Source organism: Condylostylus longicornis, unplaced genomic scaffold (assembly GCF_029603195.1).
Source record: "Condylostylus longicornis isolate FDR11 unplaced genomic scaffold, ASM2960319v2 ptg000130l, whole genome shotgun sequence".
NCBI classification, from domain to species: Eukaryota; Metazoa; Arthropoda; class Insecta; order Diptera; family Dolichopodidae; genus Condylostylus; species Condylostylus longicornis.
In genome coordinates, this window is record NW_026578098.1 from 92,857 (window position 1) to 109,734 (window position 16,878).

The following is a 16,878-nucleotide window of genomic DNA, read 5'->3' on the forward strand; positions in this document are numbered from 1 at the left end:
AGATGAATAAATGACAGATGACAGATGACAGATGACAGATGACAGATGACAGATGACAGATGACAGATGACATATGACAAATGACAGATGACAGGTGACAGGTGACAGATGACAGATGACAGATGACAGATGACAGATGACTGATGACAGATGACAGATGACAGATGACAGATGACAGATGAAAGATGACAAATGGCAGATGACACATGACAGATGACAAATGACACATGACAGACGACAGATGACAGATGACAGATGAAAGATGACAGATGACAGATGACGGATGACAGATGACAGATGACAGATAACAAATGACAGATGACAGATGAGAAATGACACATCACACGTGACAACTGACAGATGATAGATGACAGATGAAAGATGACAGATGACAGATGACAGATGACAGATGACAGATGACAGATGACAGCTGACAGATGACAGATGACAGATGACAGATGATAGATGACAGATGACAGATGACAGATGACAGATGACAGATGACAGATGACAGATGACAGATGACAGAAGACAGATGACAGATGACAGACGACAGATGAGAGATGACAGATTACAGATGACAGATGACAGATGACAGATGACAGATGACAGATGACAGATGACAGATGACAGATGACAGATGACAGATGACAGATGACAGATGACAGATGACAGATGACAGATGACAGATGACAGATAACAGATGAGAGATGACAGATGACAAATCGCAGATGGCAGATTACAGATTACAGATGACAGATAACAAATGAGAGATGACAGATGACAGATGACAGATGACAGATAACAAATGAGAGATGACAGATGACAGATGACAGATGACAGATGACAGATGACAGATGACAGATGACAGATGACAGATGATTGATGACAGATGACAGATGACAGATGATTGATGACAGATGACAGATGACAGATGACAGATGACAGATGACAGATGACAGATGACAGATGGCAGATGACAGATGACAGATGACAGATGACAGATGACAGATGACAGATGACAGATGACAGATGACAGATGACAGATGACAGATGACAGATAACAGATAACAGATGACAGATGACAGATGACAGATTACAGATGACAGATGACAGATAACAGAAGAGAGATGACAGATGACAAATGGCAGATGTCAGATGACAGATGAAAGATGACACATGACAGATGACAGATGACAGATGACAGATGACAGATGACAGATAACAGATAACAGATGACAGATGACAGTTGACAGATAACAGACAACAGATGACAGATGACAGATGACAGATGACAGATGACAGATGACAGATGACAGATGACAGATGACAGATGACAGATGACAGATGACAGATAACAGATAACAGATGACAGATGACAGATGACAGATGACAGATAACAGAAGAGAGATGACAGATGACAAATGGCAGATGTCAGATGACAGATGAAAGATGACACATGACAGATGACAGATGACAGATGACAGATGAGAGATGACAGATAACAGATAACAGATGACAGATGACAGATGACAGATGACAGATGACAGATGACAGATGACAGATAACAGATAACAGATGACAGATGACAGACGACAGATTACAGATGACAGATGACAGATAACAGAAGAGAGATGACAGATGACAAATGGCAGATGTCAGATGACAGATGAAAGATGACACAAGACAGATGACAGATGACAGATGACAGATGACAGATGACAGATAACAGATAACAGATGACAGATGACAGTTGACAGATGACAGACAACAGATGACAGATGACAGATGACAGATGACAGATGACAGATGACAGATGACAGATGACAAATGGCAAATGACAGATTACAGTTGAAAGATGACAGATGACAGATTACAGATGACAGATGACAGATAACAGAAGAGAGATGACAGATGACAAATGGCAGATGTCAGATGACAGATGAAAGATGACACATGACAGATGACAGATGACAGATGACAGATGACAGATGACAGATAACAGATAACAGATGACAGATGACAGTTGACAGATGACAGACAACAGATGACAGATGACAGATGACAGATGACAGATGACAGATGACAGATGACAGATGACAGATGACAGATGACAGATGACAGATGACAGATGACAGATAACAGATAACAGATGACAGATGACAGATGACAGATGACAGATGACAGATGACAGATAACAGATGAGAGGTGACAGATGACAAATCGCAGATGGCAGATTACAGATTACAGATGACAGATAACAAATGAGAGATGACAGATGACAAATGACAGATGGCAGATGACAGATGACAGATGACAGATGACAGATGACAGATGACAGATGACAGATGACAGATGACAGATGACAGATGACAGATGACAGATGACAGATGACAGATAACCGATAACAGATGACAGATGACAGATGACAGATGACAGATTACAGATGACAGATGACAGATAACAGAAGAGAGATGACAGATGACAAATGGCAGATGTCAGATGACAGATGAAAGATGACAGTTGACAGATAACAGACAACAGATGACAGATGACAGATGACAGATGACAGATGACAGATGTCAGATGACAGATGACAGATGACAGATGACAGATAACAGATAACAGATGACAGATGACAGATGACAGATGACAGATAACAGAAGAGAGATGACAGATGACAAATGGCAGATGGCAGATTACAGATTACAGATGACAGATAACAAATGAGAGATGAGAGATGACAAATGGCAAATGACAGATTACAGTTGAAAGATGACAGATGACAGATTACAGATGACAGATGACAGATGACAGATGACAGATGACAGATGACAGATAACAGATAACCGATGACAGATGACAGTTGACAGATGACAGATGACAGATGACAGAAGACAGATGACAGATGACATATGACAGATGACAGATAACAGATGAGAGATGACAGATGACAAATCGCAGATGGCAGATTACAGATTACAGATGACAGATAACAAATGAGAGATGACAGATGACAGATGACAGATGACAGATGACAGATGACAGATGACAGATGACAGATGACAGATGACAGATGACAGATGACAGATGACAGATGACAGATGACAAATGACAGATGACAGATGACAGATGACAGATGACAGATGACAGATGACAGATGACAGATGACAGATGACAGATGACAGATGACAGATGACAGATGACAGATGACAGATGACAGATGACAAATGACAGATGACAGATGACATATGACAGATGACAGATGACAGATGACAGATGACAGATGACAGATGACAGATGACAGATGACAGATGACAGATGACAGATGACAGATGACAGATGACAGATGACAGATGAGAGATGACAGATGAAAAATGGCAGATGTCAGATGACAGATGACAGATGACAGATGACAGATGACAGATGACAGATGACAGATGACAGATGACAGATGACAGATGACAGATAACAGATAACCGATGACAGATGACAGTTGACAGATGACAGATGACAGATGACAGAAGACAGATGACAGATGACATATGACAGATGACAGATAACAGATGAGAGATGACAGATGACAAATCGCAGATGGCAGATTACAGATTACAGATGACAGATAACAAATGAGAGATGACAAATGACAGATGACAGATGACAGATGACAGATGACAGATGACAGATGACAGATGACAGATGACAGATGAAGTATGACAGATGACAGATGACAGATGACAGATGACAGATGACAGATGACAGATGACAGATGACAGATGACAGATGACAGATGACAGATGACAGATGACAGATGACAGATGACAGATGACAGATGACAGATGACAGATGACAGATGACAGATGACAGATGACAGATGACAGATGACAGATGACAGATGACAGATGACAGATGACAGATGACAGATGACAGATGACAAATGACACATGACAGACGACAGATGACAGATGACAGATGAAAGATGACAGATGACAGATGACAGATGACGGATGACAGATGACAGATGACAGATGACAGATGACAGATGACAGATGACAGATGACAGATGACAGATAACCGATAACAGATGACAGATGACAGATGGCAGATGACAGATTACAGATGACAGATGACAGATAACAGAAGAGAGATGACAGATGACAAATGGCAGATGTCAGATGACAGATGAAAGATGACAGTTGACAGATAACAGACAACAGATGACAGATGACAGATGACAGATGACAGATGTCAGATGACAGATGACAGATGACAGATGACAGATAACAGATAACAGATGACAGATGACAGATGACAGATAACAGAAGAGAGATGACAGATGACAAATGGCAGATGTCAGATGACAGATGACAGATGACACATGACAGATGACAGATGACAGATGACAGATGACAGATGACAGATAACAGATAACAGATGACAGATGACAGATGACAGATGACAGATAACAGATAACAGATGACAGATGACAGATGACAGATGACAGATTACAGATGACAGATGACAGATAACAGAAGAGAGATGACAGATGACAAATGGCAGATGTCAGATGACAGATGAAAGATGACACATGACAGATGACAGATGACAGATGACAGATGACAGATGACAGATAACAGATAACAGATGACAGATGACAGTTGACAGATGACAGACAACAGATGACAGATGACAGATGACAGATGACAGATGACAGATGACAGATGACAAATGGCAAATGACAGATTACAGTTGAAAGATGACAGATGACAGATTACAGATGACACATGACAGATAACAGAAGAGAGATGACAGATGACAAAAGGCAGATGTCAGATGACAGATGAAAGATGACACATGACAGATGACAGATGACAGATGACAGATGACAGATGACAGATAACAGATAACAGATGACAGATGACAGTTGACAGATGACAGACAACAGATGACAGATGACAGATGACAGATGACAGATGACAGATGACAGATGACAGATGACAGATGACAGATGACAGATGACAGATGACAGATGACAGATAACAGATAACAGATGACAGATGACAGATGACAGATGACAGATGACAGATGACAGATAACAGATGAGAGCTGACAGATGACAAATCGCAGATGGCAGATTACAGATTACAGATGACAGATAACAAATGAGAGATGACAGATGACAAATGGCAAATGACAGATAGCAGATGACAGATGATTGATGACAGATGACAGAAGACAGATGATTGATGACAGATGACAGATGACAGACGACAGATGACAGATGACAGATGACAGATGACAGATGACACATGACAGATGACAGATGACAGATGACAGATAACACATAACCCATGACAGATGACAGTTGACAGATGACAGATGACAGATGACAGAAGACAGATGACAGATGACATATGACAGATGACAGATAACAGATAACAGATGACAGATGACAGTTGACAGATAACAGACAACAGATGACAGATGACAGATGACAGATGACAGATGACAGATGACAGATGACAGATGACAGATGACAGATGACAGATGACAGATGACAGATAACAGATAACAGATGACAGATGACAGATGACAGATGACAGATAACAGAAGAGAGATGACAGATGACAAATGGCAGATGTCAGATGACAGATGAAAGATGACACATGACAGATGACAGATGACAGATGAGAGATGACAGATAACAGATAACAGATGACAGATGACAGATGACAGATGACAGATTACAGATGACAGATGACAGATAACAGAAGAGAGATGACAGATGACAAATGGCAGATGTCAGATGACAGATGAAAGATGACACATGACAGATGACAGATGACAGATGACAGATGACAGATGACAGATAACAGATAACAGATGACAGATGACAGTTGACAGATAACAGACAACAGATGACAGATGACAGATGACAGATGACAGATGACAGATGACAGATGACAGATGACAGATGACAGATGACAGATGACAGATGACAGATAACAGATAACAGATGACAGATGACAGATGACAGATGACAGATAACAGAAGAGAGATGACAGATGACAAATGGCAGATGTCAGATGACAGATGAAAGATGACACATGACAGATGACAGATGACAGATGACAGATGAGAGATGACAGATAACAGATAACAGATGACAGATGACAGATGACAGATGACAGATGACAGATGACAGATGACAGATAACAGATAACAGATGACAGATGACAGACGACAGATTACAGATGACAGATGACAGATAACAGAAGAGAGATGACAGATGACAAATGGCAGATGACAGATGACAGATAACAGATGAGAGGTGACAGATGACAAATCGCAGATGGCAGATTACAGATTACAGATGACAGATGACAGATAACAGAAGAGAGATGACAGATGACAAATGGCAGATGTCAGATGACAGATGAAAGATGACACATGACAGATGACAGATGACAGATAACAGAAGAGAGATGACAGATGACAAATGGCAGATGTCAGATGACAGATGAAAGATGACACAAGACAGATGACAGATGACAGATGACAGATGACAGATGACAGATAACAGATAACAGATGACAGATGACAGTTGACAGATGACAGACAACAGATGACAGATGACAGATGACAGATGACAGATGACAGATGACAGATGACAGATGACAGATGACAAATGGCAAATGACAGATTACAGTTGAAAGATGACAGATGACAGATTACAGATGACAGATGACAGATAACAGAAGAGAGATGACAGATGACAAATGGCAGATGTCAGATGACAGATGAAAGATGACACATGACAGATGACAGATGACAGATGACAGATGACAGATGACAGATAACAGATAACAGATGACAGATGACAGTTGACAGATGACAGACAACAGATGACAGATGACAGATGACAGATGACAGATGACAGATGACAGATGACAGATGACAGATGACAGATGACAGATGACAGATGACAGATAACAGATAACAGATGACAGATGACAGATGACAGATGACAGATGACAGATAACAGATGAGAGGTGACAGATGACAAATCGCAGATGGCAGATTACAGATTACAGATGACAGATAACAAATGAGAGATGACAGATGACAAATGACAGATGGCAGATGACAGATGACAGATGACAGATGACAGATGACAGATGACAGATGACAGATGACAGATGACAGATGACAGATGACAGATGACAGATGACAGATGACAGATAACCGATAACAGATGACAGATGACAGATGACAGATGACAGATTACAGATGACAGATGACAGATAACAGAAGAGAGATGACAGATGACAAATGGCAGATGTCAGATGACAGATGAAAGATGACAGTTGACAGATAACAGACAACAGATGACAGATGACAGATGACAGATGACAGATGACAGATGTCAGATGACAGATGACAGATGACAGATGACAGATAACAGATAACAGATGACAGATGACAGATGACAGATAACAGAAGAGAGATGACAGATGACAAATGGCAGATGGCAGATTACAGATTACAGATGACAGATAACAAATGAGAGATGAGAGATGACAAATGGCAAATGACAGATTACAGTTGAAAGATGACAGATGACAGATTACAGATGACAGATGACAGATGACAGATGACAGATGACAGATGACAGATAACAGATAACCGATGACAGATGACAGTTGACAGATGACAGATGACAGATGACAGAAGACAGATGACAGATGACATATGACAGATGACAGATAACAGATGAGAGATGACAGATGACAAATCGCAGATGGCAGATTACAGATTACAGATGACAGATAACAAATGAGAGATGACAGATGACAGATGACAGATGACAGATGACAGATGACAGATGACAGATGACAGATGACAGATGACAGATGACAGATGACAGATGACAGATGACAGATGACAAATGACAGATGACAGATGACAGATGACAGATGACAGATGACAGATGACAGATGACAGATGACAGATGACAGATGACAGATGACAGATGACAGATGACAGATGACAGATGACAGATGACAAATGACAGATGACAGATGACATATGACAGATGACAGATGACAGATGACAGATGACAGATGACAGATGACAGATGACAGATGACAGATGACAGATGACAGATGACAGATGACAGATGAGAGATGACAGATGAAAAATGGCAGATGTCAGATGACAGATGACAGATGACAGATGACAGATGACAGATGACAGATGACAGATGACAGATGACAGATGACAGATGACAGATGACAGATAACAGATAACCGATGACAGATGACAGTTGACAGATGACAGATGACAGATGACAGAAGACAGATGACAGATGACATATGACAGATGACAGATAACAGATGAGAGATGACAGATGACAAATCGCAGATGGCAGATTACAGATTACAGATGACAGATAACAAATGAGAGATGACAAATGACAGATGACAGATGACAGATGACAGATGACAGATGACAGATGACAGATGACAGATGACAGATGAAGTATGACAGATGACAGATGACAGATGACAGATGACAGATGACAGATGACAGATGACAGATGACAGATGACAGATGACAGATGACAGATGACAGATGACAGATGACAGATGACAGATGACAGATGACAGATGACAGATGACAGATGACAGATGACAGATGACAGATGACAGATGACAGATGACAGATGACAGATGACAGATGACAGATGACAGATGACAGATGACAAATGACACATGACAGACGACAGATGACAGATGACAGATGAAAGATGACAGATGACAGATGACAGATGACGGATGACAGATGACAGATGACAGATGACAGATGACAGATGACAGATGACAGATGACAGATGACAGATAACCGATAACAGATGACAGATGACAGATGGCAGATGACAGATTACAGATGACAGATGACAGATAACAGAAGAGAGATGACAGATGACAAATGGCAGATGTCAGATGACAGATGAAAGATGACAGTTGACAGATAACAGACAACAGATGACAGATGACAGATGACAGATGACAGATGTCAGATGACAGATGACAGATGACAGATGACAGATAACAGATAACAGATGACAGATGACAGATGACAGATAACAGAAGAGAGATGACAGATGACAAATGGCAGATGTCAGATGACAGATGACAGATGACACATGACAGATGACAGATGACAGATGACAGATGACAGATGACAGATAACAGATAACAGATGACAGATGACAGATGACAGATGACAGATAACAGATAACAGATGACAGATGACAGATGACAGATGACAGATAACAGAAGAGAGATGACAGATGACAAATGGCAGATGTCAGATGACAGATGAAAGATGACACATGACAGATGACAGATGACAGATGACAGATGAGAGATGACAGATAACAGATAACAGATGACAGTTGACAGATGACAGATGACAGATGACAGAAGACAGATGACAGATGACATATGACAGATGACAGATAACAGATAACAGATGACAGATGACAGTTGACAGATAACAGACAACAGATGACAGATGACAGATGACAGATGACAGATGACAGATGACAGATGACAGATGACAGATGACAGATGACAGATGACAGATGACAGATAACAGATAACAGATGACAGATGATAGATGACAGATGACAGATAACAGAAGAGAGATGACAGATGACAAATGGCAGATGTCAGATGACAGATGAAAGATGACACATGACAGATGACAGATGACAGATGAGAGATGACAGATAACAGATAACAGATGACAGATGACAGATGACAGATGACAGATTACAGATGACAGATGACAGATAACAGAAGAGAGATGACAGATGACAAATGGCAGATGTCAGATGACAGATGAAAGATGACACATGACAGATGACAGATGACAGATGACAGATGACAGATGACAGATAACAGATAACAGATGACAGATGACAGTTGACAGATAACAGACAACAGATGACAGATGACAGATGACAGATGACAGATGACAGATGACAGATGACAGATGACAGATGACAGATGACAGATGACAGATGACAGATAACAGATAACAGATGACAGATGACAGATGACAGATGACAGATAACAGAAGAGAGATGACAGATGACAAATGGCAGATGTCAGATGACAGATGAAAGATGACACATGACAGATGACAGATGACAGATGACAGATGAGAGATGACAGATAACAGATAACAGATGACAGATGACAGATGACAGATGACAGATGACAGATGACAGATGACAGATAACAGATAACAGATGACAGATGACAGACGACAGATTACAGATGACAGATGACAGATAACAGAAGAGAGATGACAGATGACAAATGGCAGATGACAGATGACAGATAACAGATGAGAGGTGACAGATGACAAATCGCAGATGGCAGATTACAGATTACAGATGACAGATGACAGATAACAGAAGAGAGATGACAGATGACAAATGGCAGATGTCAGATGACAGATGAAAGATGACACATGACAGATGACAGATGACAGATAACAGAAGAGAGATGACAGATGACAAATGGCAGATGTCAGATGACAGATGAAAGATGACACAAGACAGATGACAGATGACAGATGACAGATGACAGATGACAGATAACAGATAACAGATGACAGATGACAGTTGACAGATGACAGACAACAGATGACAGATGACAGATGACAGATGACAGATGACAGATGACAGATGACAGATGACAGATGACAAATGGCAAATGACAGATTACAGTTGAAAGATGACAGATGACAGATTACAGATGACAGATGACAGATAACAGAAGAGAGATGACAGATGACAAATGGCAGATGTCAGATGACAGATGAAAGATGACACATGACAGATGACAGATGACAGATGACAGATGACAGATGACAGATAACAGATAACAGATGACAGATGACAGTTGACAGATGACAGACAACAGATGACAGATGACAGATGACAGATGACAGATGACAGATGACAGATGACAGATGACAGATGACAGATGACAGATGACAGATGACAGATAACAGATAACAGATGACAGATGACAGATGACAGATGACAGATGACAGATAACAGATGAGAGGTGACAGATGACAAATCGCAGATGGCAGATTACAGATTACAGATGACAGATAACAAATGAGAGATGACAGATGACAAATGACAGATGGCAGATGACAGATGACAGATGACAGATGACAGATGACAGATGACAGATGACAGATGACAGATGACAGATGACAGATGACAGATGACAGATGACAGATGACAGATGACAGATAACCGATAACAGATGACAGATGACAGATGACAGATGACAGATTACAGATGACAGATGACAGATAACAGAAGAGAGATGACAGATGACAAATGGCAGATGTCAGATGACAGATGAAAGATGACAGTTGACAGATAACAGACAACAGATGACAGATGACAGATGACAGATGACAGATGACAGATGTCAGATGACAGATGACAGATGACAGATGACAGATAACAGATAACAGATGACAGATGACAGATGACAGATAACAGAAGAGAGATGACAGATGACAAATGGCAGATGGCAGATTACAGATTACAGATGACAGATAACAAATGAGAGATGAGAGATGACAAATGGCAAATGACAGATTACAGTTGAAAGATGACAGATGACAGATTACAGATGACAGATGACAGATGACAGATGACAGATGACAGATGACAGATAACAGATAACCGATGACAGATGACAGTTGACAGATGACAGATGACAGATGACAGAAGACAGATGACAGATGACATATGACAGATGACAGATAACAGATGAGAGATGACAGATGACAAATCGCAGATGGCAGATTACAGATTACAGATGACAGATAACAAATGAGAGATGACAGATGACAGATGACAGATGACAGATGACAGATGACAGATGACAGATGACAGATGACAGATGACAGATGACAGATGACAGATGACAGATGACAGATGACAAATGACAGATGACAGATGACAGATGACAGATGACAGATGACAGATGACAGATGACAGATGACAGATGACAGATGACAGATGACAGATGACAGATGACAGATGACAGATGACAGATGACAGATGACAAATGACAGATGACAGATGACATATGACAGATGACAGATGACAGATGACAGATGACAGATGACAGATGACAGATGACAGATGACAGATGACAGATGACAGATGACAGATGACAGATGACAGATGAGAGATGACAGATGAAAAATGGCAGATGTCAGATGACAGATGACAGATGACAGATGACAGATGACAGATGACAGATGACAGATGACAGATGACAGATGACAGATGACAGATGACAGATAACAGATAACCGATGACAGATGACAGTTGACAGATGACAGATGACAGATGACAGAAGACAGATGACAGATGACATATGACAGATGACAGATAACAGATGAGAGATGACAGATGACAAATCGCAGATGGCAGATTACAGATTACAGATGACAGATAACAAATGAGAGATGACAAATGACAGATGACAGATGACAGATGACAGATGACAGATGACAGATGACAGATGACAGATGACAGATGAAGTATGACAGATGACAGATGACAGATGACAGATGACAGATGACAGATGACAGATGACAGATGACAGATGACAGATGACAGATGACAGATGACAGATGACAGATGACAGATGACAGATGACAGATGACAGATGACAGATGACAGATGACAGATGACAGATGACAGATGACAGATGACAGATGACAGATGACAGATGACAGATGACAGATGACAGATGACAGATGACAGATGACAGATGACAAATGACACATGACAGACGACAGATGACAGATGACAGATGAAAGATGACAGATGACAGATGACAGATGACGGATGACAGATGACAGATGACAGATGACAGATGACAGATGACAGATGACAGATGACAGATGACAGATAACCGATAACATATGACAGATGACAGATGGCAGATGACAGATTACAGATGACAGATGACAGATAACAGAAGAGAGATGACAGATGACAAATGGCAGATGTCAGATGACAGATGAAAGATGACAGTTGACAGATGACAGATGACAGATGACGGATGACAGATGACAGATGACAGATGACAGATGACAGATGACAAATGACAGATGACACACGACAGATGACAGATGACAGATGACACATGACAGATGACAGATGTTAGATGACAGATGGCAGATGACAGATGACAGATGACAGATGACAGATGTCACATGACAGATGACAGATGACAAATGACAGGTGATTGATGACAGATGACAGATGACACATCACAGGTGAGACACGAGAGATGACAGATGGCAGATGACAGATGACAAATGACAGATGACAAATGACAGATGACAGATGACAGATGACAGATGACAGATGACGGATGACAGATGACAGATGACAGATGACAGATGACAGATGACAGATGACAGATGACAGATGACAGATGACAGATGACAGATGAAAGATGACACATGACAGATGACAGATGACAGATGACAGATGACAGATGACAGATAACAGATAACAGATGACAGATGACAGTTGACAGATGACAGACAACAGATGACAGATGACAGATGACAGATGACAGATGACAGATGACAGATGACAGATGACAGATGACAGATGACAGATGACAGATGACAGATGACAGATGACAGATAACAGATAACAGATGACAGATGACAGATGACAGATGACAGATGACAGATGACAGATGACAGATAACAGATGAGAGCTGACAGATGACAAATCGCAGATGGCAGATTACAGATTACAGATGACAGATAACAAATGAGAGATGACAGATGACAAATGGCAAATGACAGATAGCAGATGACAGATGATTGATGACAGATGACAGAAGACAGATGATTGATGACAGATGACAGATGACAGACGACAGATGACAGATGACAGATGACAGATGACAGATGACACATGACAGATGACAGATGACAGATGACAGATAACACATAACCGATGACAGATGACAGTTGACAGATGACAGATGACAGATGACAGAAGACAGATGACAGATGACATATGACAGATGACGGATAACAGATGAGAGATGACAGATGACAAATCGCAGATGGCAGATTACAGATTACAGATGACAGATAACAAATGAGAGATGACAAATGACAGATGACAGATGACAGATGACAGATGACAGATGACAGATGACAGATGACAGATGACAGATGACAGATGACAGATGACAGATGACAGATGACAGATGACAGATGACAGATGACAAATGACAGACGACAGTTGACAGATGACAGATGACAGATGACACATGACACATGACAGATGACAGATGACAGATAACACATAACCGATGACAGATGACAGTTGACAGATGACAGATGACAGATGACAGAAGACAGATGACAGATGACATATGACAGATGACAGATAACAGATGAGAGATGACAGATGACAAATCGCAGATGGCAGATTACAGATTACAGATGACAGATAACAAATGAGAGATGACAAATGACGGATGACAGATGACAGATGACAGATGACAGATGACAGATGACAGATGACAGATGACAGATGACAGATGACAGATGACAGATGACAGATGACAGATGACAGATGACAGATGACAGATGACAGATGACAGATGACAGATGACAGATGGCAGATGACAGATGACAGATGACAGATGACAGATGACAGATGACAGATGACAGATGACAGATGACAGATGACAGATGACAGATGACAGATGACAGATGACAGATGACAGATGACAGATGACAGATGACAGATGACAGATGACAGATAGCAGATGACAGATGATTGATGACAGATGACAGATGACAGATGATTGATGACAAATGACAGATGACAGATGACAGATGACAGATGAGAGATGACAGATGACAGATGACAGATGACAGATGACAGATGACAGATGACAGACGACAAATGACAGATGGCAAATGACAGATGACAGATGACAGATGGCAGATGACGGATGACGGATGACGGATGACAGATGACAGATGACAGATGACAGATGACAGATGACAGATGACAGACGACAGATGACAGATGACAGATGTGAGATGACAGATGACAGATGACAGATGACAGATGACAGATGACAGATGACAGATGACAGATAACAAATGACAGATGACAGATGTGAAATGACACATCACAGGTGACACATGACAGATGACAGATGAAAGATGACAGATGACAGATGACAGATGTCACATGACAGATGACAGATAACAGATGACAAATGACAGATGACAGATGACAGAACACAGATGACAGATGACAGATGACAGATGACAGATGACAGATGACAGATGACAGATGACAGATGACAGATGACAGATGACAGATGACAGATGACAGATGACAGATGACAGATGACAGATGACTGATGACAGGTGACAGATGACAGATGACAGATGACAGATGACAGATGACAGATGACAGATGACAGATGACAGATGACAGATGACAGATGACAGATGACAGATGACAGATGACAGATGACAGATGACAGATGACAGATGACAGATGACAGATGACAGATGACAGGTGACAGATGACAGATGACAGATGTCAGATGACAAATGACAGATTACAGATGACAGATCACAGATGACAGATGACAGATGACAGGTGACAGATGACAGATGTCAGATGACAGATGTCAGATGACAGATGACAGATAACAGATCACAGATGACAGATGACAGATGACAGACGACATATGACAGATGACAGATGACAGATGACAGATGACAGATGACAGATGACAGATGACAGATGACAGATGACAGATGACAGATGACAGATGACAGATGACAGATGACAGATGACAGATGACAGGTGACAGATGACAGATGACAGATGTCAGATGTCAGATGACAGATGACAGATGACAGATGACAGATGACAGATGACAGATGACAGATGACAGATGACAGATGACAGATGACAGATGACAGATGACAGATGACAGATGACAGATGACAGATGACAGATGACAGATGACAGATGTCACATGACAGATGACAGATGACAGATGACAGATGACAGATGACAGATGACAGATGACAGATGACAGATGACAGATGACAGATGACAGATGACGGATGACAGATGACAGATGACAGATGACAGATGACAGATGACAGATGACAGATGACAGATGACAGATGACAGATGACAGATGACAGATGACAGATGACAGATGACAGATGACAGATGACAGATGACAGATGACAGATGACAGATGACAGATGACAGATGACAGATGACAGATGACAGATGACAGATGACAGATGACAGATGACAGATGACAGATGACAGATGACAGATGACAGATGACAGATGACAGATGACAGATGACAGTAACCGATGACAGATGACAGATGACAGATGACAGATGACAGATGACAGATGACGGATGACAGATGACAGATGACAGATGACAGATGACAGATGACAGATGACAAATGACAGATGACACACGACAGATGACAGATGACAGATGACACATGACAGATGACAGATGTTAGATGACAGATGGCAGATGACAGATGACAGATGACAGATGACAGATGACAGATGTCACATGACAGATGACAGATGACAAATGACAGGTGATTGATGACAGATGACAGATGACACATCACAGGTGAGACACGAGAGATGACAGATGGCAGATGACAGATGACAAATGACAGATGACAAATGACAGATGACAGATGACA